The sequence below is a fragment of the Saimiri boliviensis genome, chromosome 20, assembly GCF_048565385.1.
Source record: "Saimiri boliviensis isolate mSaiBol1 chromosome 20, mSaiBol1.pri, whole genome shotgun sequence".
Lineage (NCBI taxonomy): Eukaryota > Metazoa > Chordata > Mammalia > Primates > Cebidae > Saimiri > Saimiri boliviensis.
Window position 1 is genome coordinate 5,853,846 of NC_133468.1, and position 27,138 is coordinate 5,880,983.

General features: G+C 36.3%; 1 long non-coding RNA gene across 1 annotated transcript; it reads left to right on the plus strand.

Annotated features, from left to right (window-relative positions):
- The first annotated feature begins 13,529 nt into the window (after positions 1-13,529).
- Positions 13,530-26,784, plus strand: LOC120360390 (uncharacterized). Its single transcript, XR_005576901.2, has 7 exons — positions 13,530-13,870; positions 15,734-15,860; positions 17,390-18,266; positions 18,582-18,652; positions 18,904-18,985; positions 24,726-24,868; positions 25,445-26,784. It is a non-coding gene; the product is annotated as an uncharacterized LOC120360390 (long non-coding RNA).
- Positions 26,785-27,138: the final 354 nt, after the last annotated feature.

Genomic DNA, 27,138 nt, shown 5'->3' on the forward strand with positions numbered 1-27,138 from the left:
TAAAATTAACTCCAGATGGATTAAAGACTTAAACATAAGACCTAACACCATAAAAACCCTAGAAGAAAATCTAGGCAAAACCATTCAGGATATAGGCATAGGCAAGGACTTCATCACCAAAACACCAGAAGTATTGGAAACAAAAGCCAAAATAGACAAATGAGACCCAATCAAACTCCACAACTTCTGCACAGCAAAAGAAACAGTCTTTGGAGTGAATCGGCAACCAACAGAATGGGAAAAAATTTTTACAAACTACCCATCTGACAAACGGCTGATATCCAGAATCTGCAAAGAACGGAAACAGATTTACAGGAAAAAAAAAAAAAAAACAAGCCCATTCAAAAGTGGGCAAAGGATATGAACAGACACTTTTCAAAAGAAGACATACAGGAGGCCAACAAACATATGAAAAAATGCTCATCATTACTGGTCATTAGAGAAATGTAGATTTTCAATCTGCTTGTTAGAAGAATGTATGCCATCTCCAGTATGACTAGGAACCTTCTAGATGACTGCCTGGAAATGAATCAAGTATGAAGGCAGAGGAAGTCTCCCACTTGTCACTAGCCAGAACTCCATTCCTACTTTTGAACTCTAATGCTATATCTGTATCTGTTAGAGCACCACATCATATGCCCTGAAATGCAGTTATTAAAAAAAAGAGAGAGAGAAATGTAAATCAAGACTACATTGAGATACCATCTCACACCAGTTAGAATGGCCATCATTAAAAAAACTGGAGACAACAGATGCTGGAGAGGATGTGGAGAAATAGAAACACTTTTACACTGTTGGTGGCAGGGTAAATCAGTTCAATCATTACAGAAGACAGTGTAGCAATTCCTCGAGGACCTGGAAATAGAAATTCCATTTGGCCCAGCAGTCCCATTACTGCGTATACATCCAAAGGAATAAAAATCGTTCTAAGGACACATGCACATGAATGTTCCTTGCTGCACAGTTTACAATAGCAAAGACTTGGAAGGAACCCAAATGCCCGTCGATGATAGACTGGACAGGGAAAATGTGGCACATATACACCAGGGAATATTATGCAGCCATAAAAAATGATGAGTTCGTGTTCCTTGAAGGGACATGGATGAACCTGGAAACCATCATTCAAACACTGGGGTCTATGGGGAAGAACTAGGGGAGGCACAGCGGGGAGTAGGGAATTGGAGGAATAACATGGGGAGAAATGACAGACATAGGTGACGGGGAAGAAGGCAGCAAACCACACTGCCGTGTGTGTAGCTATGCAACAATCTGACATGTTATTTGCATGTACCCCGAAACCTAAAATACAATAAAATATAAAGTATATATATTATATATTTTTATATATTATATATAAAAATTAATATATGAAATATATAAAAATATGTACAATATATAAAGTATATTTATTATATATACATATGTTTTTATATAAAATATATATACTCTATGTATTTTATATAAAAATATATAAAGTATATGTATAACATATATGTTTATTTTATGTAAAATACATAAAGTATATATTATATATAGCATAAATATAAAAAAATACTTAAAATATATATTACATATTTACACACATTATATATAAAAATTAATGTATCTAAAATATATATAAATATACAAAATATATAAAAAGTAAAGTATATGGATTAGTTTTATATATTTTTTATACATTTATATATATTTTAGATATAATTTTTATGTATAATATATAAAACATGTATAACATATATACTGTGTATATTTTTATATGTATTTCATAAAAAATCCATAAAGCATACATATTATATATATAACATATACTTTATGGATTTTAATGTATATATAATAAATATATTATATATAAAAATACATATAACATGTATATTTTTAAATGTATTTTTACATATAATATATATTAAAAAATCTAAAGTATATATATAAAATACATATAAAAATAAAATATATATTATATATACTTTATACATATGTTTAAATGCATTTTATATAAAAATACAAAAAATATATGAAGTATAATATATTTATATATTATATATATTTATATAAGATATATATTATATAATTTAATATTATATAATTATATATTTAGATAAGTATATATTATATAAGTATATATAATCATATATATTTATGTAAACTATATATCTTAATATACATAATTATACATATTTAAAGTATATATGGTATATATTAATATATATAATTATATCTCAATATATAAATAAAAACAAAGCATATATAATATATACTTTATAAATTTTAATACATACTTTATATATTGTATATTAAAATTAATATATATAAAAATATATAAATATATAAAATACATATAAATATGTATTATATATTTTTATATATTTTACATATAATATAAAAACCATATATAATATATATACATTATATGTTTTATGTATTTTTAATAAAATACATAAAGCATATATAATATATATAATTTTTATGTTTATTTTATATATAATTTTATGTTTATTTTATATAAAAAACAAAGTACATAAAATACATATAAAAATAAAGTATATATTATATGTTTCATATATTATATATAAAAACTTATAAAATATATATAAATATATAAAATATATTAAAAATATATAAAGTACATATATATTTTATACATTTTTAACATATTGTACATATTAATTTTTATATATAAGGTAGAAATATATAAACTATATGTAGTATTTTTTATATGTGTTATAAATTTTGATGTATATTTTATGTGTATTAATATTTACATATAATATGTAAAATACTTATGATATATACTTATGTATTTTTATATAACATACATATAAAATACATAAAGTATATCTATTATATATTATGTCATATATATTATTTATAAAATATATATTGTTCATATATATAATATAATATATAATATATATAATGTATTTTACATATGAAAAATATATATTTTATATAATGTATGTAATATAACATATAATATATATTATATACTTTATGTATTTTATATGTATTTTATATAAAAATACATAAGTATGTATATCGATTTTACATACTATAAATATTAATACATATAAAATATATATCAAAATCTATGACCTATATATAAAATATATATACCAATAGTTTATATATTTCTACATTATATATAAAAATTAATACATACTATATATAAAAATGTATAAAATATATAATATATGTACTTTATATATTTTTAAATATATTTTATATATTTACATATATTTTATGTTTTTATATATAATATATGAAATATATATAATATATACTTTATTTTCATATGTATTTTATATAATACATACTTTGCGTTTTATATAAAATAAATAAAAACTATATATAAATATAAAAATTATATATATAATATATTTATGTATAATATATATTATATATCATACATATTATATATTTTAATATATATTATTTATAATATATAATGTATAATATATAAATATATACATATATGATATATCATATATGATATATACATACATATATACATATGTAATATATATCATATATATCATATATGTATCATATATATCATATATTATGTATAATACATATATAATATATTACTCATATGATATATATAATATGAGTAATATAATAGGAGTAATATATAATATATATTATATATAATATAATATGTTACTCATATTATATATTATATATTTCATATACATCATATATAATATATAATATATAATATATTAGATAAGCATATATTATAAATATATATTATATATTATATATCATATATAATATATAAAATATAATAATATATTTGGTAAGCTTATGTTATAAATATATATGATAATATAAGCATATAATATAAATATACATTATGTAATATATGTAATATAATATAATGTATATTTATATATAATATATAACCTATAACATATAATATATAATTATATATAATATCTATACAATATACATTATATATATCAGATATAATGTATATCTATACAATATACATTATATATATCAGATATATATCATATCTGATATATATACATTATATATATCAGATATGATATATAATATATAGATATTTGATATATTTATTATATATTATATAATCTATTATATATATAATATATAATGTATAATATATATAAATATATATTATATATACCATATATGACATATAATATATAGAATTGTATATGATATATCATATATAATAATATATGATATAAAATATTACATATTATATTATATGATATATATGTTATATATCATACATAATATCATATATAGTATTATATATTATGTATATGATATATATTATAGGTAATATATCATAATATATGATATATCATATATAGTACATTATATAATATATCATATATAATATCTCTATGTTATATATTATATATGATTATTATTATATATTTATATATTATGTAATAATATATAATATAATATATAATATATATTTTATAATTATATATTATATAATATATAATATATATTATATAATATATATTATATATTACATATTTATTATATATTATATAATTATAGTTTTATTATTATATATTATATATTATATAATATACAATATATAATATAATATAATATAATATAATATATATACAATATATAAAATTATATATATATTATATTATACATTATATAATATATCATATATAATATCTCTATGTTATATATTATATATTATTATTACATATTAATATTATATATTATGTAATAATATATAATATAATATATATTATATATTATATATTTTATAATTATATATTATATAATATATAATATATTATATAATATTTATTATATATTATATATTTATTATATATTATATAATTATATTATTATTATATATTATATAATATAAAATTATATAATTAATATTATATAATATAATCTAATATATATACAATATATAATATTATATATATATTATATTATGTTATATAATATTATATTATATATAATATAATATATATATTGTATATATATTATTGTATATATATTGTATATATATTGTTGTATATATATTGTATATATATTGTGTATATATATAGTATATATATTAGTGTATATATAGTATATATATTAGTGTATATATATTATAATATATATTGTATATGTATTGTATATATTATGTTATATAATATTATATAATATATATTATATATATTGTATATTATATATTATATAATATTATTATATATAATATTATATATTGTATATATTATATATATTAAATTATATAATATATATATAATATTATATATTATATATATTATATATATTATATAATTATATATTGTATATATATTATATAATATAATATCATATATTGTATATTATATAATATATATAATATATAATTATAATAGTAATATAATTATATAATTATATAATATATAATAAATATGTAATATATAATATATAATTATATATTATATAATACATAATATTATATATTGTATATTATATATAATATATATTGTATAGAGATATTATATATAATTATATATAATTTATATTATATGTAATATATGATATATAAATATATATTATATGTATTACATAATATATATTTATATTATATGCTTATATTATAATATGTATTTATAATATATGCTTATATAATATATAAATACATAAAATATATATTTTTATATATAATATATAATATAAATGTGTATATTGTTATATATTTATATATAAAATATGCACGTCTATTTTATATATAGAGAATATGCACGTCTATTTTATATATATAGAATATGCACGTCTATTTTATATATATAGAATATGCACGTCTATTTTATATATATAGAATATGCACGTCTATTTTATATATATAGAATATGCACGTCTATTTTATATATATAGAATATGCACGTCTATTTTATATATATAGAATATGCACGTCTATTTTATATATATAGAATATGCACGTCTATTTTATATATATAGAATATGCACGTCTATTTTATATATATAGAATATGCACGTCTATTTTATATATATAGAATATGCACGTATATTTTATGTATATATTTTATATATACACGTATATTTTATGTATATATTTTATATATACATATATATTTTACATATATATGAATATATATGTAAAATATATAAATATAATGTACATTTTATTTTAAAAAATATTTTTAAAATATTTGCATATATTTTTTAAAAATATATAAAAATAAAGTATATATGAAAATAAAAAATATATTTTATATATAAAATGTTTATATATGATATATTTTACATATACATGATATATGTAAAATATATCATATATTACAGATTTTATAAATGAAATATATTTATATATGATATATTTTACATATATTTTTATATATTTATATATGTAAAATATATAAATAAAATATTTATTTTATTTTCAAAAAATCATTTAAAAAATATTTTCATATATTTTTTAAAAATATATAAAAATAAAATATATATAAAAATTAAAAGTACATATTAAAAATATATAAATATAAACAAATAAAAAATATAAATTTATGTATATATTTATATATCATTTTTTAAAGAGCCTCCTACTCTCTTCCCATTTATCTGTGATGCCACATGTATTGCATCCTAACTTTTTTTTTTTTTTTAACAGAATTTGACTCTGTTTGCCATGTCTGGAGTGCAGTAGCACGATCTCTGCTCACTGCCACTTCCACATCCTGGATTCAAACAATTCTCCCGAGTAGCTGGGATTATAGGCATTTGCTACCATGCCTGGCTAATTTTTGTATTTTTCGTAGAGACGGGGTTTCTCCATGTTGGCCAGGCTGGTCTCAAACTCCTGACCTCAGGTGACCCACTCTCCTCGGCCTTTCAAAGCACTGGGATTACAAATGTGATCCACTCTGCCCAGTTGCATCCTAACTTTTGACAACATGCCAGGATCATTTTTTACTGTTCTCTCAAAGGGAGAGAAATATTTTTTTCATATTGAGTTATAACTGACAAGTTTTTCATGTCAAATATAACAGCAAAATCTTATAGTTCATTGACTCATTTATGTCTCCAACTTTTTTATTACAAATTATTCATGTTTTAGTCACAACTTTAAAATGTGACTATTTTTTCCTAAATTTTATCAATACATGATATTGATGATGAAATGTTTGATGGTGATCCTTTGAAGGCTTACTTTGAACAACTGACAATTCCGAGAATGATGAAACTAAACCTATGAAGATCTAGAAGGACTGGAGCCTCCAGAAAAGGATAGGAAGTCACCTGCAAGTGCTCCTAGTCAGCAATGTTCCAGTCTTCATGGCTTTTCCAAAATTTGACATTACAAAATTACTATTGTTGTCATTGGATATTCACATGAAATTTAAGCCTCTGGTTTTCTCTGGACTCCATTGTTGCCAGGTATGAATTGATGAGGAGCGCCTTCCTTCTTCCTAACTCTCCCTCACCTACAGAAAATTAAAAGGCTAACTCAATGGAGAACCACGTATTCTTCACCCAGGTTAACCGGTTGCTGGTGTTTGCCATCTTTGCATTTTTTCCGTCTTCAGACATTCTTCCCTGAATCATTTGAAAGTACGTTGCAGAAACATGACATTTTACTCAACACTTCAGCATCTATTGCTTGTGAGTAAGGACAGTTTTCTACATAATCCCAATTCTACTCTCTAACTTCGATACAATGAATTAATGCACATCCGCATTCAAATTGGCCCAGTTCTCTCCCCAGTGTCCTTCGTTTTTATTGTTTTAGAGCCACCGTCTAAAGATCAGCCCTGCCTTGGGTTGTCATAGCTCTGCATGCTCTTTTAATTTGGAGTCTTCCTTTCATGACATGAATCCTTTTGTAAAATCCAGGCTTTTTGTGTTTTTTTAAGAGTGACTCATAATCTAGATACATCTGATTGCTCCCCGGGTGACTAGATTAGATTAAGTGTTTTTGCAAGAATACAGATTAAACTGTTTTCTCATGAGTGGATTCAGTTTGCACACTGGCAGCGTGATGTGTGTCTCATGACCTCACACCAGGAGACGTTCGAGTCCGTCTGTCTTGTGATTTGTGATGCTCTATTTGGTGACTTTGGCTAAGGTGGAGCCGGCGAGGCGTCTCCTTGTGAAGGTGGCCTTTCCCCTTTGTTATCGGTCAGGCGTCTGTGGGATGAGACGTCTAGGCCCTGTGAACATCCTGTTCCCTGAAGACCCTTCAGAGCTGCTTTCAGTGCCATCGCTGAAGCCCCTGGGGAGCACTGATGACATTCACGGTAGCAGTGGTGATTCCTCTGATTCCTTCGACTTTGCCTGCGTTTTTCACTGAAGCAGACATTGACCGTTCCCTCCATTTTCCTCTTCAAAATGTTTGATTTTAACTTGAAAGATTAATACAGCCAAGATACTCTTTCAACAGGCAAATGAAAACCACAGTTTCAACTAAGTTTCGATCAGAAGCCAACAGCCCTCGGCTTTCTGTGGCTCACACTCTTCTGAAACAACTCGGAGAGCCTGAGGAAGCGGTTCTCACTCAGATGGGGGCCAGGTTATTCGTCTCCCTGGGACTAGTAAGTGCTGAAATGTTTCTTTTGTTCTTAAATTCTAAGTTTGACTTTACCTTTAAAAAATTATTTCTTTGATATGATTTAGTGTCTATTAACTTTTCCAGTCCCTTAAGTCTAAAGCTTTTCAAAAGAACTTTTAATAATACCTGAGTAAATTGGTGTTATTAGAAAACCCATAGTATGTACTTCTTGGGTTAAATATTATGAATGATTGTATTCTACCCAGACATCGGAAATGAGATGTGAACGCTCTCATTTGGTAGCAGCTTCTTATGTTTATTATTGTCACTTACTGTTGCTCATTTTTTCTCTATGCAAATTGTGAAATTTGTCATGCAAATGCTAAGTATTAAGTTTACATAAAATAATAATTTGATGAGCAAGATACAGTTATTAGATTGCCGAGATTAGATACTGCTCCATTAACTGTATTTCCAGATAATTCTGTAGGTACTGGAGGCACACAGATCATGCCATTTTCCTCTAGTACTTGGAGAATTGAGAAAGAAATGGCAGAAAAATGTGAAGGGTATTTCCAGATCTTAGCAGAGTACGTTATGTGTTTTCCTTAGATGTCCTATGAAAGGGAATAAGGAGACTTTTGTGTTTGTATATCAGGTTTTTTTTTTCCATAGAAGCAATTACTGGTGACATCTGAAAAATATAGAAATGTATAAAAATTACTACCAATAATGCTTCTGTATGTTTGTAAGTATCTTTCATATAATTGTATATATTTTCTTGCATTTGAATATTTAATGACTTGCATTTAGATTATTCATGTGGAAAGTTGTTTTGCTCAATGTCAAGTCATTAAAGAAAAAGCAAACAGACCTTTTACCTCACTCAAGCATCTTTGTTTTTCGTTGTTTCTATTTTTTTCTGTTTGTTAGTAGGACCTCATTTTTTCTGTGTTTGAAACGTGGCTGTCATTTCTGACCCTTACCGATTCATTATGCCCTTTGTAAATAACGTATGACTCAGGATTGTGGAATGGTACTATTTGGAGGGGTGTGTGTGCTATGGAAACAGTCATTCCATCCTCACAAAAATTTTGTGAGTGTACTAAAGCAGCAAGAGATGAGATTGTCGTCTTAGGGGAGATGAGGTTCAGAGACCTGAGTCCTGTCCATCCAGCACCAAGCCTGGATCTTAGATTTGTTCTTTCCTGTTTATTTCTTTTACACCAATTCGAGTTCAAGGTGCTAATGACTGCATCTGATTCATTGCCCCATCTACAGTATCTCACTTCTGTCAAGCCTGAAACCACCAGATTAATCTTGTTACAGTGGCTTTCTTTGTGTGTAATATTCTCTATCTTCCTATGTTTCAAATTAATACTTCTTAAGGTACCGTATCATCTGGCCCATGTTATCTGTCTCATTTACTTTCTACATTTTTTCCCTTCTGTCCCTTATCCAAAATATAACCATCTTGCCAGTCTTAGGTCATGTCCTGAGTTACTTTTTATTAATATTAGACTATATCTGACTCCTATTGTAATAATTGTATTCTACAGTATAGTACTTTATTGTGGACAGAAATGCATGACTTATCTAGAAGTTGCCTATTCAGCAGCTTCAAGAATTTTTTTTTTTTTTTTTTTCTGAGATGGAGTTTCACTCTTGTTGCCCAGGCTGGAGTGCAGTGGAGCAATCTCGGCTCACTGCAGCCTCCCCTTCCCTGGTTCAAGTGATTCATCTGACTCAGCCTCCTGAGTAGCTGGGATTACAGGTGCACACTACCATGCCCAGCTAATTTTTGCATTTTCAATAGAGACTGGGTTTCACCATGTTGGCCAGGCTGGTATAGAACCCTTGACCTCAGGTGATCTGCCTGCCTCAGCCTCCCAAAGTGCTGGGATTACAGGTGTGAGCCACCGCTCCTGGCCACTAATTTTTAATTTTAGTTTGTGTGTTTGTTTGTGTGTGTGTGTGTGTGTGTGTGTGTGTCTAGACAGGGTCTTTCTATGTTACTCAGGCTGATCTCAAATTCCTTGGCCTCAAGCAAACCTCCTATATCAGCCTCTCAATGTGCAGAGATTATAGTCATGAGCCACTGTGCCCAGCTTGGATATTTATATTAATGTTTTAAATAAAATTGGGGAAATTTTCATTATTTCTTGAAATATTCATTGTTTGTCTGTTCTTCCGTGATTCTCACAAACTGTCGTTGGTCCACTTCATGGTGTCCCACGGGTCCCTTAGGATCTGTTGATTTTTCTTTTTTTTTTTTTTTTTTTTTTCTTTTTTTTTTATTGCATTTTAGGTTTTGGGGTACATGTGATGAACATGCAAGATTGTTGCATAGGTACACACATGGCAGTGTGCTTTGCTGCCTTCCGTCCCCTCACCTGTATCTGTCATTTCTCCCCATGCTATCTCTTCCCACCTCCCCACCCCCCCGCCCCTCCCCCATTTCCCCCCAACAGACCCCAGTGTGTAGTGCTCCCCTCCCTGTGTCCATGTGTTCTCATTGTTCAACACCCGCCTATGAGCGAGAATATACGGTGTTTGATTTTCTGCTCTTGTGTCAGTTTGCTGAGAATGATGGTATATATCCAAAGGATTATAAATCATTCTACTACAAGGACACGTGCACACGAATGTTCATTGCAGCACTGTTTACAATAGCAAAGACCTGGAACCAACCCAAATGCCCAACGATGATAGACTGGATAGGGAAAATGTGGTACATAAACACCATGGAATATTATGCAGCCATCAAAAACGATGAGTTCACGTCCTTTACAGGGACATGGATGAACCTGGAAACCATCATTCTCTGTTGATTTTTCTTTAGCCATTTTCTTTCTCTTCTGGACATTCGATCATTTCAAGTGTTCTGTCTTCAAATTTGCTAGTTTTTTTCTCTATGTAGTCAAATTTGCTTTTAAATCTCTCTAGCAAATTTTGATTTCAGTTATTCTACTTTTCAGTTGCAGAATTTCTTTGGGATTCCTTTTAACTATTACCTCTTCATTGACATTCTCATTTTGGACGAAGATCATTTTCCCATCCTTGTCCGTTTCTTCCTTTAGCTCTTTGCACATTTTACAGAGTTTTGTCTAGTGAGTCTCATGTTTGGGCATCCTCAGGCTTTTTTTTTTTTTTTTTTTTTTTTTTTTTGAGGCAGAGTCTCACTCTGTCACCAGGCTGGAGAGTGCAGTGGCTTGATCTTGGCTCACTGCAACCTCTGCCTCCCAGGTTCAAGCGATTCTCCTGCCTCAGCCTCCTGAGGAGCTGGGACAACAGGCACATCCCACCACGCCCAGCTAATTTTTTTTTTTTTTTTTTTTTTTGAGACGGAGTTTCGCTCTTGTTACCCAGGCTGGAGTGCAATGGCACGATCTCGGCTCACCGCAGCCTCCGCCTCCTGGGTTCAGGCAATTCTCCTGCCTCAGCCTCCTGAGTAGCTGGGATTACAGGCACGCGCCACCATGCCCAGCTAATTTTTTGTGTTTTTAGTAGAGACGGGGTTTCACCATGTTGACCAGGATGGTCTCGATCTCTTGACCTTGTGATCCACCCGCCTCAGCCTCCCAAAGTGCTGGGATTACAGGCTTGAGCCACCGCGCCCGGCTATTAATTTTTTATATTTTTAGTAGAGATGGGGTTTCACCATGTTAGCAGGATGGTCTTGATCTCCTGGCCTTGTGATCCGCTGGGCAGGGCCCCCAAAGTGCTGGGACTGTAGGCAGGGCCACCGCGCCCCGCCCTCAGGCACATTTTGTATTCACTTACTTAGTTCTTTTTGACAGGTTGTGCTTTCTGGTTACTTTGCATGCCTTGGATTGGTTTTGGTTGGAAACTGGACATTTTAAAGTTAAAATGTGGCAACTCAGGAAGTCAGATCCTTACTTTCCTCCAAGGTTTGCAATTTTTTTTTTTTTTTTTTTTTTGATGGAGTTTTGCTCTTGTTACCCAGGCTGGAGTGCAATGGAGCGATCTCGGCTCACCGCAACCTCCGCCTCCTGGGTTCAGGCAATTCTCCTGCCTCAGCCTCCTGAGTAGCTGGGATTACAGGCACGAGCCACCATGCCCAGCTAATTTTTGTGTTTTTAGTAGAGACGGGGCTTCACCATGTTGACCAGGATGGTCTCGATCGCCTGACCTCATGATCCGCCTGCCTCAGCCTCCCAAAGTGCTGGGATTACCGGTGTGAGCCACCTCAAGTAGCCTCCCATCTAAGTCTTTCAGCATATTTTATTCAAAAATTTGGTGTTGTAACTTTAGAAAGCAGGGCCTCATCAGGTTACTCTCCTTGCTGCTCATCTTACAGCAGAAGAAACTGCTGTTTTGGGGTTTTATTGTCCTCGACACCATGGTGGCAGCCCAATGTCCACAAGCAGTATTGAAGACATCTGAGCCCCTTTTCAGCAGTTACAATTTTAGGAGAGAATAAGATGTGCCACTTTGAAAAATGTGACAGGGACCATAAGGTTAAGGCACTGGATAAATTTGCTGTGTCTGATACAAATTTTACTGGACTTTTCAGGGGCATTTGTAGTATCCACTATTTTACTCCTATTAAAAGGTACTGATATCTATGTTTTCAGGGGCTGCTATCCATATTAATTTTAGGAAGCTGGTCACACTAATGGGCTGGCCACCCTTGTGGAGACATGGATTGGTAATGACAAAAGTTAAGCTGTCATTTCTATCATTCTCTCGTGTAATGGATACACAGGACCCACTTTTGATCTCTGAATCTGTTGGTGTCTGGGGCCCAGGAGTATCTGAATCTGTTGATTTGTGTATTTCTCCTGACCACATCACAGATTTTGGTTTTGGTCAACTGCTTATCTTTGGTTCACAGGTAGTCTGGAATGCGGTAAGTACTGTATATTGTTTCTTCATATAAGAAACCTTTTATATCAACTGAGTTTTCCCATAAATGTTATAATGAGTTATGAAACATAAAATTTACTATTGAATCTGTTACTGATTTTTTTTAAAGGAAAATGAAAGAGAAGATGTTCCAGTGAAGACCCTCAGGCTGCTAGTGTGACACTCATCTCTGTAATTTTCATGATGCAAATGCCCACAAAAGTGGTTTTGACCTGACTGACCCTGTACGAGGAGGCACAGTCTCCTCATCAGCATGAGCATGTGGCATCAGATGCAGAGACAGTTTTTTACACGGATGGATGTTTACAAACTGAGACTCCTACAGTGTCCCTTTGAGAAACTGTGGACACAGCATCTCTGAATCCCATTAGTGACCATAGAATTAATTTCACCTAATACGCTTTCATCACCAACTTATGAAAACAGAACATGTGAATGTCATGAGTCCATTGAAAAAAGACGGTAAGTGGGCTTGAAAAACAGAATAAAGGAAACGTTTTTATTTAGATCATAATTAAAGTAATACAGTTAAAGAATAGGTACCTTCTACCTAAACGTGTCACTAGATGCTAAAACACCTTTGCTCATCTGTAACTATGTGAATATGGTTAGGTTTATATTACTTTAAAGAAACCGTATTATGTTATCTACATGCATAACATCATATTTGAGAGACTCAATTATTGAAAACAGCTATTTTCACTGTAGTTAAATTTGCCTTTGATTCTGATCTTGAAATGAAAAGAAAATATAATTTTAGTAAAAATGTGTCTCAGAGGAACAGTATTAGTTTTTTCGCTTTTATTAAGTGGTTTTCTGGTCACTTCCTTTCCCCCACCAGAAGCGCTGATGACTCAAGTATTCCTTTTAACTGATAAATCATTCCTTTCCAAACCTCTGTTAAGATTTATAAGCACATAGATTCTAAGCACAAACCTTTCAAAATAGGAAAATATCCTTCTCATTATATGCCATTGTTCTCATGGCTTCGATAACGCAGGGAATCTCATCTAAATTGGTTCACTAAAGGCAGTCGCTACGGGGTGTTTATAACAAATATTAAAACTGTGTCGCTAATTATCAGGGAGGCAAAGTTTTGACAATTTCTTTGATCTCCATCATTTTCTTTCACTTAAAATGACCTAACTTGGTGAAAAAAAATCTAAGAATATTTAAAACTAATCACACCCCAATTTAAAGACCATGTTTGTCCTATCTGAACTCATGTGACGTTGCAGTAGTTCTGCTGCACCTTCACTCTGTAATAGGATGTTAAAATAATATTCTTCACCTCTCACTTTGGACTGAGGCTTTTAGATAGGTACCAGCCACTTCCAATGGGTACTAACCATTCTCAAATTCCAAGTTTGTGGTATAATTTAAAAGTACATTTGGGTTTTGTCTCGAGTTCCTGGCACTGAGCTTCACAAACCCTAGGCATTTCCTGAATGAGAGTGTCTTTTGCTGTTCATACAACCCCTTTTGGACCACACCTGAATTTATGCCAGCAAGACGGTTCATGGATGTGGGGCTGGAAGACTGGCTGGATGGCTTCAGGATAAAGGAGGTTTGCCAGAAAAACCAATCATGTAATTAGAGGGTAGGAACTTTTGCCCTCTCAATCTCTGGGGAGATGAAGGCGGTTAGAATTGAGCCCAATTACATGACCACTGATTTAACCAATTATACCTATAAAATGAAACGTAAATAAAATCTCTCAGCAATAAGGCTTGGAGAGCTTCCTGCTTGGTGAATGTATTGAAATACTAGAAAGGCCAGTTTGCGAGGGCACGAAAGCTCTGTACCCAGCACCCCTCCACACCTTGCTGCTCTGTGTATCTTCATCTGGCGGGTCACTTGTATCCTTTATAATAAACTGTCATTATAACTATTAAAAAAAAAGAAGTATTTGTACATTTTGAATAGGATATATATTCATGTGGCCTCTGTCAATCTTTTAGGTTAAAATATGTGTTCCATAGTTCAAACAAAATTTCAAACATACTAGTGGAAGGAGAATTGCTCAGAAATAGTATCTTTCATCAGAGTTCTAGCAGAAATGTACCTTTCTATGTCTTAGCATTCTTTTTCTTTCTTTCTCATTCTCAATTATTGACTTGTTTTTATGAGCACGGTTGGCTTCTCTGCCATCAAAGAGAGGTTTTATTTGGGGAAATGGATTTTTCTTTTTCCAACAAATTTTGGGCAGACTTCAATACTGTTGATAACTAAGGCAGTCATCTAGATAAAACAATTATGTGAGAATGTCTTATCATTTGAGTCATTGTATGTGTCAATGGATAGTTTTGGAATTTTGTTTTTTAGAAATGAATCTCACACGGAATGTGGCTTATGAAAATGAGGAGGGCAGAGGGGTCATGGACCTTGCCTGTGACACATCTTTTACGTGCAAACAAAATGTGAAGAGATGACTGAAACTTGAGATCTGGCTGTACGTATATGGATGAGCACATTGATTGTACCATTTTCATTGTTCCTGATGGTGTTTCTGAGGTTGCCTTGTGTATGTTGGTCAGTCACATCAGATCCCTTTGGGACTATCATTGTATTCTGTAAGCTCTTCAGTTATTTCATGGGAACCAAGGTTTGAGTGAGCTGGTCTTCATCATTACAGAAGCCGGCCCATTTCTTGAAGCAAAGCCAATGAGTGAGAAGAGCACTCTTCTACTTCTGTGTAGACTGCATAGTATTGCAGGGCTGGAAGGGATGTTAGGCTTTGCTTGTCCACTTTAAAAATTCTGTCCTGAGCAAAAGAAATGTTCTGATAGGGCCGGGTGCAGTGGCTCACGCCTGTAATCCCAGCACTTTGGGAGGCCGAGGCGGGTGGATCACAAGGTCAAAAGATCGAGACCATCCTGGTCAACATGGTGAAACCCCGTCTCTACTAAAAATACAAAAAATTAGCTGGGCATGGTGGCACATGCCTGTAGTCCCAGCTACTCAGGAGGCTGAGGCAGGAGAATTGCCTGAATCCAGGAGGCGGAGGTTGCGGTGAGCCGAGATCGCGCCATTGCACTCCAGCCTGGGTAACAAGAGCGAAACTCCGTCTCAAAAAAAAAAAAAAAAAAAAGAAATGTTCTGATAAATGAGTCATGATAAATACCAGCCTGTTTGAGAGTAAAGACTAAGAAGTGTGATAGAAATGATGGAAGAAAAGTGACAAAAGAGAGAAATGAAATCTGAAGGAATAAGAGCATTTAAAGGAAGCAGTGAGCTTGCTGATCAGCATAGCCTCTGACGGTGAAAGTATAGCCTGACTTCGGTCTGCAGAGCGGCAGGTCACGGCGTTTGGAGCCTCAGCCTGTGAAGATGCTGTGCTGCCACCCCCAGGGCCTGGGCTCCTCCGTAACTGGAAGGAGCCACGGTGCTCATGCCAAGCCCAGCCTTAACGCGAACAGGCTTAGAAGGAGCCAGAGGAGACATTATTCTATCCACCGCTTGTACTAAGCTTCTCCCAAATGTCCAGTGGTGTGGAATTACAGCGATAAGTCATGCATTAATAGAGCCACACACGTTTAGACACAGGAGAGGGATGAGTGCCCTCAAGCACAGGCAGCAGCAGGGACAGATGGCGGGCGGGCCCCGCAAGCCGCAAGCCAGCTGCCCCTCTGATCCCCACTCCCCCCATGACTAATGTATTTAGATTTTCATTATAAAGTTTACACAAGTTTCTTAAATTTTCAAAAACTTACTTGCCTCTCATCCTTTATCTATGTAAATTTCAGATGCAACTGGTGTATATGTCCTGTTTATTTTCCTCATATATTTTTTGCAAAGAAACAAATGTAAACTTTCTAATAGCCTGCTTTCCCAGTTGCAAGATAACTCTTTTGTGTAGACCACATCTATTTCAGAAAAATAACCCATGTAGATTTCTTTATTACATTATCTGAGTTTATACCAGCATGACTTGAATTTGTGATATTCTGTTTATCTTGATTATTTTTTAAAATGTCACAGTCAGAGTGATATCACCAGTGAGACGAGCACAATTGTTCCAGCCAGCCCAGCCCCATCGGAGGAATAGGCTGTGGAGAAACTGAGAGAAAAGATTTGATTTCAGAACACAGGAAAAGGAACATTGCCATCTATGATCCAAACAACTCTGTTATGAAATAATGACAAACCGCTTCTCTGAGTAGCCAGCCTAAAGATGGAGAGCCCAACCTTCGATCATGTGAAGATCCCTCCTCCAAAAGTGGACATCTGTTGGAACCCAGTGAGGTGGACTTGACCTCCTGCCTCAAGGAAGTGGACCCAGTCAGGCTGGCTCTCCTGAGCAAGTCAGGTCTGAATCATCAGACGGGATCAGCCACTCACACCTCCCTGTGTCCTACCGGGGGACGGTGGATGAAGATCAAGGAATCATCTTTACAGCTCTGTCAGCTGCAAGTAGTGAGCTCGGAGACCAGGACCTGTTCCCAGCGGCACCATTCACGGCTCTGCAGCTGAGATGCGGAACTTGCCCGCTGCGGTGCCTGCACTCTTGATGTGACCCCTCCCGGCACAGCTTCCTTCACTCAGAGGAATTTAAGAACATTCCCTTCAGCTGAAAGTGTCACCTTGTCTCAGTGCCAGGCTGGCAGTGCCACAGTCTGTGGCTTCTCAGGAGGCTGTCTCTGTCCAGCTGTCCTGGGGGAACATGTGCAGAACTCTGTGGCTGGGAATCTGGGACCAAATACTGGCTCCGGATGGACGGGTTCCTCTTCCATCTGCAACCCAGATTCTAATGCCTTACATAGGAACCCGCTGAGTGCAGCGAAACCCTTTCCTGTGCAGTCTGTTGGTTCAAACTGCGGAAATGCACCACGGGATTCAAGAGTGACATCAGGATGGGGTGAGATGCTTTTGCTCTGTTGTTGTTGTTATTTAATAGTTGGATTTTTTTCAAATGACCCCACAAAGCTAGTTTGTTTCATGGAGTTCCTGGTTGGCCTTCACTTCTTGTAAGCTTTGTGCTTTGTCTTCAACTGAGAGCACCACAACATATTTTTGTGCAAGCGTTCTTTTTTTTATTTTTTTATTTTTATTTTTATTTTTTTTTGTGTGCAAGCGTTCTTGAAGATGGCTTAGAACACCCCAAGCATCCGTGCAGGTGACAGGCTGCCTGTGGCTTTGTCTTCCTCACCTCTCTTTTGCTCTGTTGTTGCAGGTTTGTGATGATTTCACCTAGGAGACGTCGCGTTTAGAGTTGAATCCCAGAGCGAGCGAGCGCTTCCCCCTGTGAGTCTCCGGGTGGCTGTCGCGGTGGAGAGGCAGCCGCCTCGGGCGCAGCTGTGGGGCAGCCGCTCTCTTGCACCGCACCCCCATAGCTGGGAGTGGTGCTTTTCCTGACATGGCACACATGCTACTGGGGTGCTGTCTTCTCTGCCCTCCAGAGCAACTGCGTGAGGATGGGGCAGAGACGGGTGGTAGTATTGGAGTCGGATAGGCTCCACATCTGGAAAGTTAGAGCCTCTGTGGTTTTCTTTTAGGTTAAGCAGTGGCTTAGGATTTGTGAGAGAAAACAGGAAGACATGACTGGCAGTGACACCGAAGAATTCAGTAGCTATAATGGTGAGTTCGATGTAATCTTACTTGTTTTTCCCGGGCTGGATGGAGGCAGGAAAAAATTGTCGGTAGGTCTCTGCTGAGGCTCAGGCAGGGACAAGGACTCCTGCCTCTGGAGCACTTTGAGCTGTAGCTCTGAGCAACACACAGGCCGTCTCATAGACTCGTTGTCATTGAACCGATTGAGCTCTGGTCAGGTCTGCTGTCACTTGCATCTTTGTGCCTTATTCTCACCCAGGGAGTGTCCGAGTGCCTGAGGAGGGGACGCTTCCCCATGGCTGTTGTGTTGGGACAGCTTCCCAGACCCGCCTTCCTGTGCTCAGTGCAGCTGGCCTCGAGGTCCTCAGCTCCATGCCCGTGGGGAGAAGGCAGCCTTCCCGGGTGCCCTTCTTTGATGTAACAGTTGCACTGGGCATCAGCGCGTGATTTCTCCTTTCTCAGGGCCCGGCGCTCCCTGCCCCTTTCCACCTCACACCGGCACCGCCACGGAGCTTCTCCTCATTTTGTCGTAGTACATGTTCCAGTGTACACTGAAATCTGAATATTTTACTTTTTGTGTCATTATTTATATTTCATTGTTATTTATTTATAAAATCATAAAAATTTGTTTGTAGCCCTATTATTACAATCACTGAAAGCTCAGAGATCCTGGTCCCTCTACTCATTAATTTTGTAAAATGGGACTGAATGTAACTTATTGTCATTTATCAAAAGAAAGAAGGAGAGAAACAAGTCAATCTTGGGGCTCTGCCTTCACTTGGTAAGGGGAGTCCTTTTTACTCATTTATCTGACAGTTGCCTTACATAAGCTTTTGAAATACCTGGAAATGCAGTTTTAGCATGAACTCTGAAGGCAAGAGTCTCCCACATGCTCAACTGCAGCTGCTGTGATTCCAGACTCCACATCTTTCCTGGTTACGACGACCATCTGAATGGCAGGGAGCGGGGCAGGGAACAGGGTCAGCAGCTGCTGGTTTTCAGTGTCCCAGTTTCGTGACCGCTACTTGCAAACCAGCATTGGTGGAGAGGTTTAATCCTCGCCTGTGCCTCTTAGTGGCCCTTGTTTACCTGGTAAAATCAGATTGCCCTCCCCACCTCCCCTGTCCTGGCTTTTCCCCTCTACTTTCAGATCCTCAGCTTGGATGAAAAGCCGGTGATTGAAGGAAAGGGTTGAGGTGAAAGGTGGGCTGGGAAGACTTTTTAGGGGTGTCCAGGAGTCTGTGAATGGAGCAGTGATGTCTTTGGAAGTTGGGAGCAGAAGAGAAGATCCCCACTGAGAGTGACAAGGGAGGGGTGGCCAGAGTTGTCGTCACAGCCGGGGTGGCGTGGGGCTGCGGGACCTCAGTGATGAGCCTGGCTCTTTGTTCCCACCGCACCGTGTATTGATGTTTCTCATTCACCTTTTCTTTTTCTCCCAGAAACTACTAGTTGACTTTGTCAGCTGTTAAGATATATTTCTTCATTTCTTCTCCAGCCCCGTGAATTCTGGGCCCTCAAACCATAAATGAATATCAACTTACAGCCAGAGCTCCCTTGCCAAGGTGTTGAGTTTGCTTGTATTACCCTCGCTTGAAGCACAGTCTGCTCTGAGACACACGTGGCTTCTCCCCGCGCCTGGGTTATAGAACTCTCTTGTGTACTCAGTCTGCTCATAGGACCGTACAGAAGAAGACGAGTCCTGCCCGCACCAGTGTGAGTGCCTCTGCCTGGACTGCTTGTCTTTAGCTTCCCTGGGCTGGCTCCTTCTGGGACACTTTCCTCCATTCTTCCCAGACTTCCTATAAACCGCGTTCCGGTAGCACCATGGCTGCTCACACCCCCTGTGCACGTGGCATTGTGATCGTCTCTCTCCTTGTCTATATTCTTTGGAGCATAAGCTCTAAAGGTGGGAATATCTTTCATATCCTCAGCACCTGGCTCAGTCTTTTGCACAAAGGAAATATGTAGAAAATACTTGCCAAAATAATTAGATACAAGGACCTTCCATTGGGATTTCTTTCTCTGTTAGGGTCTGGAAAATATTTGTGCCATTTGGACTTCAGTGTGAAGTGGTGTTAAAAGGTTAAATCCGGTCTAGCCAGCATTTAGTGTCACTCTGTTACTGTGGGGAGTCCTGTTATGAAGGTGAGAACTTGTAAATGAGTCTTTATCATACTTGGCCGCTTTCTCCCCAGCAACCACATCCCCCTTCACGGCCAGAGTGTGGGATGGAGGCAGGTGGGTTGATTCTGTAGCCTAGGGTGTGTTCAGCTGATGTCGGCGTCTCCTGTGAGCTCAGAAGGACTGTCTCTCAGGTGCAGCGCTCTTACGTGTACTCGGCTCTGGTTTATTTCTCTGTAGTTCAAATCTTCGAAATCATTCCTCATATTTTTCTTTGCTTAGCCTTTCAGCTTCTGAGAGATGGTTGTAGATCTGAAATTTCTCTTACAAGGGGAATTATACATCCTATCATTTTTTTCTTGGGTATTACGCAGCTATATTGTTACATATGTTTAGGCTTAAGATTGTTTTGTCTTCTATGTGCAATGGTTCGTTTTAAGAATTCTTAGCCAGACTTGGCGGCTCATGCCTGTAATTCCAGCACTTAGGGAGGCCTGGTAGGGAGGACCACTTCATTCAGGCCAGGAGCTTTAGATCAGCCTGGGCAACCCAGTGAGACTCTGTCTCTAAAAAAGTTTTGGAAAATCAGCCAGTTGTGGTGGCCCGGGAGGTCCAGGCTGGAGTGAGCTATGATTGTGCTGCTGCACTCCAGGAATGGTGACGGAACAAGACTCTGACCCTAAAAAAGTTTAAAACTCATAAAATAGGGTTGAGTGCCGTGGCTCATGCCTGCAATCCCAGCACTTTGGGAGGCTGAGGTGAGCAGATCACTAGGTCAGGAGCTGAAGATCAGCCTTGCCAATATGGTGAAACCCCGTCCCTACTAAAAATATAAAAAATTAGTCAGGTTTGGTGGCACGAGAATCACTTGAACCCAGGAGGTAGAGGTTGCAGAGAGTTGGGATTGTGCCACTGCACTCCAGCCTGGGTGACAGAGTAAGGCTCCATCCCCCCCCCAAAAAAAGAAAGAAAGCAAAAGAAACATGATGCACAATATTAACACCAGACAAAATTGACTCTAAGACAAAAGAGAGAAAAAGAATTATTTTTTATTTATTTTATTACTTTTTTTTTTTTGAGACGGAGTCTTACTCTGTCAGGCTGGAGTGAAGTGGTGCGATCTCGGCTCGCTGCAACTTCTGCCTCCCGGTTTCAAGTGATTCTTCTGCCTCAGTCCCCTGAATAGCTGGCATTACAAGTGCTCCCCACCACGCCTGGCTAATTTTTGTGTTTTTAGTAGAGACCGGGTTTTGCCATGTTGGCCAGGCTGGTCTCGAACTCCTGACCTCAGGTGATCCACCTGCCTCGGCCTCCCAAAATGCTGGGATTTCGGGCCTGAGCCACTGCACCCGCCTGTGTTTCCATTTCCACTCATCACATATTGCTTACCCAAATCTAAAGTGAATCAGGAGCTCTGTTCGATTCTCAAGCAACACAGTCGCTTTCTTCATTTAAATGCTCATCTTTTCCTTCCATATTACCTTTGACCGATATTTTAGTTGTAAACATTTTTTGAAACCCCAACATTAAAAAGGTTTTAGAGATTGACCAAGTTATTGATACTTCTTGGTGCTCACCATTACTTCATGAATATTTTGCCTTTTCCTCTGTTTATAGACTTCATGGTCTGTATTTAAAACCAACTCATTGTGTGGTTTATTTCAGATTTCTGTTTCTTGAGATACTAATGTTTCCACCAGTTACTTTTGTTGATTCGTCCTGACTTTCTTTGAGTGGTTTCCATTTTTTAAAATATATATTTAAAATTGTTTCATGCAAGCGCACATTGACTGAGGCTTTTTTGCTCTAGGAATCCCATGTGTCCTTGTCTTTGGAAATGTCCCTAGAGAGCCTTTTGCAGAAATGCTGGAGGCACTGAAAGCCTCGGTGATTTTCAGCCTGGGGCTCTCACGCCTGGTGGGACCTAGGCCCAGGCTTTCCGCTCCTATTAACAGTCTTCGATGCCACCCACCTCTGGACAGGCTCGTTGTTACCCTCACAGACATGCCGTCAGACTTTTTTCAGTTTTCTTTTTATTTCTAGAAAGGGCACTTCTTTGAATTTCTGGACTTTGTGTAGAATTCAGGTTTTATTTTAGCCTCGTCCTGTCCACAACAAACTTGAAGTCACATCAGTTGTTCTCTGGAAGGCATTAAAGCTTTACCACCTTGAGGGTGAATTTGGACCCCAGACTTTTCTGGCCGCCATGCAAGTCAGCTCCCTCCTGCCAGGCGGCCTTTGAGTTCCCTTCATTTTATGGTTGAATAGGGCAAAGGAAAATGTGTGTGTGTGTGGAATCTCTGCAGCCCTCTGTATCTGTGCGTCCTGCATCCTCACGCTCTACCAAGCTTGGATCAAAAATATCCACGCCCCTCCCATAAAAAAGACGGCTGCGTTTGTACTGAACGTGTGCAGGCGTTTCTTCCTTGTTCTTATTCTCTACCTGATAATGTACAACTATTTACGTAGCATTTATACCCTGTTTGGTATTATGAGTAATCTAGGAGTGATTCGAAGTATGAAGGAGGATGTGCCTCGGCTGCACGCAAGCACGGTGCCATGTCATGTCAGGGACCTGCACGGATGGTGATGTCCAGTGGGACTCCCATAGCTTCAAGTATTTCCACACGTGGGGGCCTCAGCGGTCTCAGTTATATTGGTCGCCTCCGATGAAGGAATTCAGTTCATCATGATCATAGACACTTGTTGTGAACTTTATATAATTTTTAACATTTTAAAATAAAATCTGAAAATGCCAAGATATTAGTGACTTTTTGAAGGGAATGGAGAAGTCGTTATTCTAATAGCAGAACTTATTGTTAAAACTTCCTGACAATAGAAAGGAGGTCTGTATGATTTATGTGATTGTCACTTCAACTGAAGATTAGTCTCTTCCAGGCTGCAGCAGCTTAATTCTCTGGCCTATTTAGGTAGAGAGATGACCTCACAAAAAGAATTTAACATTTATCTTTGTAGAAAAGCAATTGAAAAGTTCTCCTTAATCCGCTTTTTTTTTTTTTCTTTTTTTTTTTTTTTTTTTTTTTTTTTTTTTTCGAGATGGCGTCTTCATTCTGTTGCCCAGGCTGGAGTGCAATGGTGTGACCTCAGCTCACTGCAACCTCCGCCTCCTGGGTTTAAGTGATTCTCCTGCATCAGCCTCCTGAGTAGCTGGGGTTACAGGCACACACCACCAGGCCCACCTAATTTTTGTATTTTTAGTAGAGACTGTGTTTCACCAGGTTGGCCAGGTTGCTCTTAAACTCCTGAATCCTGACTCTTAATTTGTGGCTAGAAATGGCAGTAATGTGAACATAAGTAATGCTATTTATTAATATATTGCTTTTCATAAATCACTTCCTTTTTTGTAATTAGGTAGAAACAGAACAGAAAGACATTCTTGATTTTGGTGACTGAAGTTGTGAAGTCTGGAAAGTCCCTGCCAAAAAAAATCAATGAACCAGATATACACCACTGTACTAGTCAAGCTGATTCTCAGTGTTGTGAATACAAATGTACAGCGAAAAATACTCTTCCAAGAATATGTCATTTCTATGAACAGAAATGCTTTTGTTAAAGATTTGTTAACACATTTCACATTCTTACTGCTATTGGCTTTACTGAAACTGAGTCTTCTCTTTCTGAACAGAACACCGTGGTCTGGCAGAGTCTGACATTTTCCAAGGAACCCGGCTGAGCTCCTGTGGGAGCTGCTCCCTGCACTGAGTGGTCCCTTGGCTGGCAGGCTGCTTTGTGGTCAACCACGTGATACCTGCCATTTATGAGGGACAGGTAGGATAGGGTGGGCTTTCCATTAAAAAACAACAACAAAAAAAGATAAGGTTTTCCAAACTGCTTTTCTTTCATTCATATTGGAAACAATACTAGTACATATTAATTTTTTTTCTCATAAGGTCCAGAATTTCTGATAATTTCAGTTCTTTTCCAGAAGCCGCTTGGCTCTTTAGATATCATGTTAATATTTTCTGGAAATTGCTTTTCTCTATATCTGAATACACGACAAATTTGAGACTGATTTCCTCTGTCAGTGAGTGTGAACACTCCCAGTCATCTGTCAAGTATCTAATGGTCTGACAGTGAGGTAGAGGGCTTACTGTTTTGGGTCATGACCACAGCAAGTACCTCCGAGGGCCTATGGGGATACTTTCTCTACACTGATCTCATCTCACTTACCAGCTGACTGTGCTCTTGCTTTTTCTGCTTCCGCACTCATTTCCAGTCCTCTTTTAAGTCTTTAAAAAATCTTCTTGCCTACATTTTTGTGTGGCCCCTAAGGGCATTGTGTTGGAGTGCTGATGCTCTGGTCTCTGAACTAAAAGAATAACCTTTTTTTTTTTTTTCTTCTAGAAAAAAATTGGCAGAAGGAATGGCCTTTTTTAATTTTAGAGGTTCAAGACTCAGGAGGAGACTTCGTGGCAAGAGTTGACATAGAAGTTGACGGCCCAAAGCCTACGCCAGTTCTGAGAAGTGTTGATATCCAAGAACGCGCAGAAAGAGTTAAAATTCATGCTCCCAGGCACTTACGGGTCCTCTCAGTCCTGTCCTCTGCCGTCAGTGTCTTGCATTCAGACTGATGTCACTTTAATGGTGACAGATTGTTGAAAGTCTGTCTCGCTCCATCTTCTGGATGATGCATTTGGTGGCCATCGTGGCCTCATCCATAAAGCTGCCCTTACCTCCGAGAAATGCTGGGAACATCGAAGTTTAGATAATCAACATATGGATTTTATGAATTTCTGTCAGAGCACCATCAACTCATCTTTCCTGAGACTGTGAGAGTTCCCTGCCTTCTCAGGGCCCTGGTGCTGCCTGTCCCTTCAGGGTGCCCTGAGGAGCAGCTGGTGGCATTGCTGAGAGTTTGAAAAGCTGGATGTTTCTCTAGCCTGAAGTGTATGTATGCTGTGGTGCTCTCAGTGTAGAGCCCAATGTCTTGAATAGGAAAACCAAGTGCTGAATTGATTTCTGAAAAATGTGCGTGTCAGCCTGCGGTTGGAGTTGAAAAAGAGTGACCCACACACTTTGACCTCTTTCTGTGACGTGAAGGTGCATGAGAGGGTGTTAGTGACATGAAATTGGGGGTGCAGTTTGTGGGAGGTCAGGTTTGTTATGGAAGAAGAAGACGGAAAAGAGGCGCTTTCCAAGGGACCAGGATGAGCTGAGACTGTGAGGGACTAGGAGACACGAAAAGTCACCTCTCCTAGTAAACGAGGAAGGAACCAAAGGCAGGAGTCGCTGAGCGAGAGCTGCATGTTGTGAGTCAGCATTTCATTATGATTCCGTGACTGTTTAGGTTCCAGGATGAGGACGTCCCTCTCAGTGGATCTAGAGAATCTATCTGTGAAACCTGGAGAGGAACATGAGGTTATAGTTTTCTTTTTCTCCAAAGGATCCAAAGTTTGGGAGGAAGGGTAACATAAATACGTTTATTATGACAAGGTTTTACTCATCTCTCAAAACAGCCACTCGCTGGGATGTGCTTCAAGATCCACAATTTGAATGACAAAGTCCACATCTTACTTTCGTGAATAGATGCTGTGAATCAGTGTAAACTCTTTAATTTAGCTTCAGATTTTCTTCTTTTTGTGACTGATAATCTCCTTTGAAACCAGCTGAGTATATATTAAGAAATCATTATTTTTAAGTATATTCTGACAAAAGTAAATAATGAAACAACAATATTGATTTTTCTCATTCATTTTTCGTTTTCTTTCTTTTTTTTGAGACAGAGTCTCACTCTGCTGGCCAGGCTGAGTGCAGTGGCATGATCTCGGCTCACGGTAACCTCCACCTCCTGGGTTCAAAAATTCTTCTGCCTCAGCCTCCCAAGTAGCTGAGACTAAAGGCGCACGCCACGACACCCAGCTAATTTCCGTATTTTTAGTAGAGACGGTGTTTTACATATTGGCCAGGCTGGTCTCAAACTCCTGACCTCGTAATCCACCCGCCTTGGCCTACCAAAGTGCTGGGATTACAGGCACGAACCACCATGCCCGGCTTTTCATTCACTTTTCTTATTCTTCCAGAAGCTACTAGTGGATTTT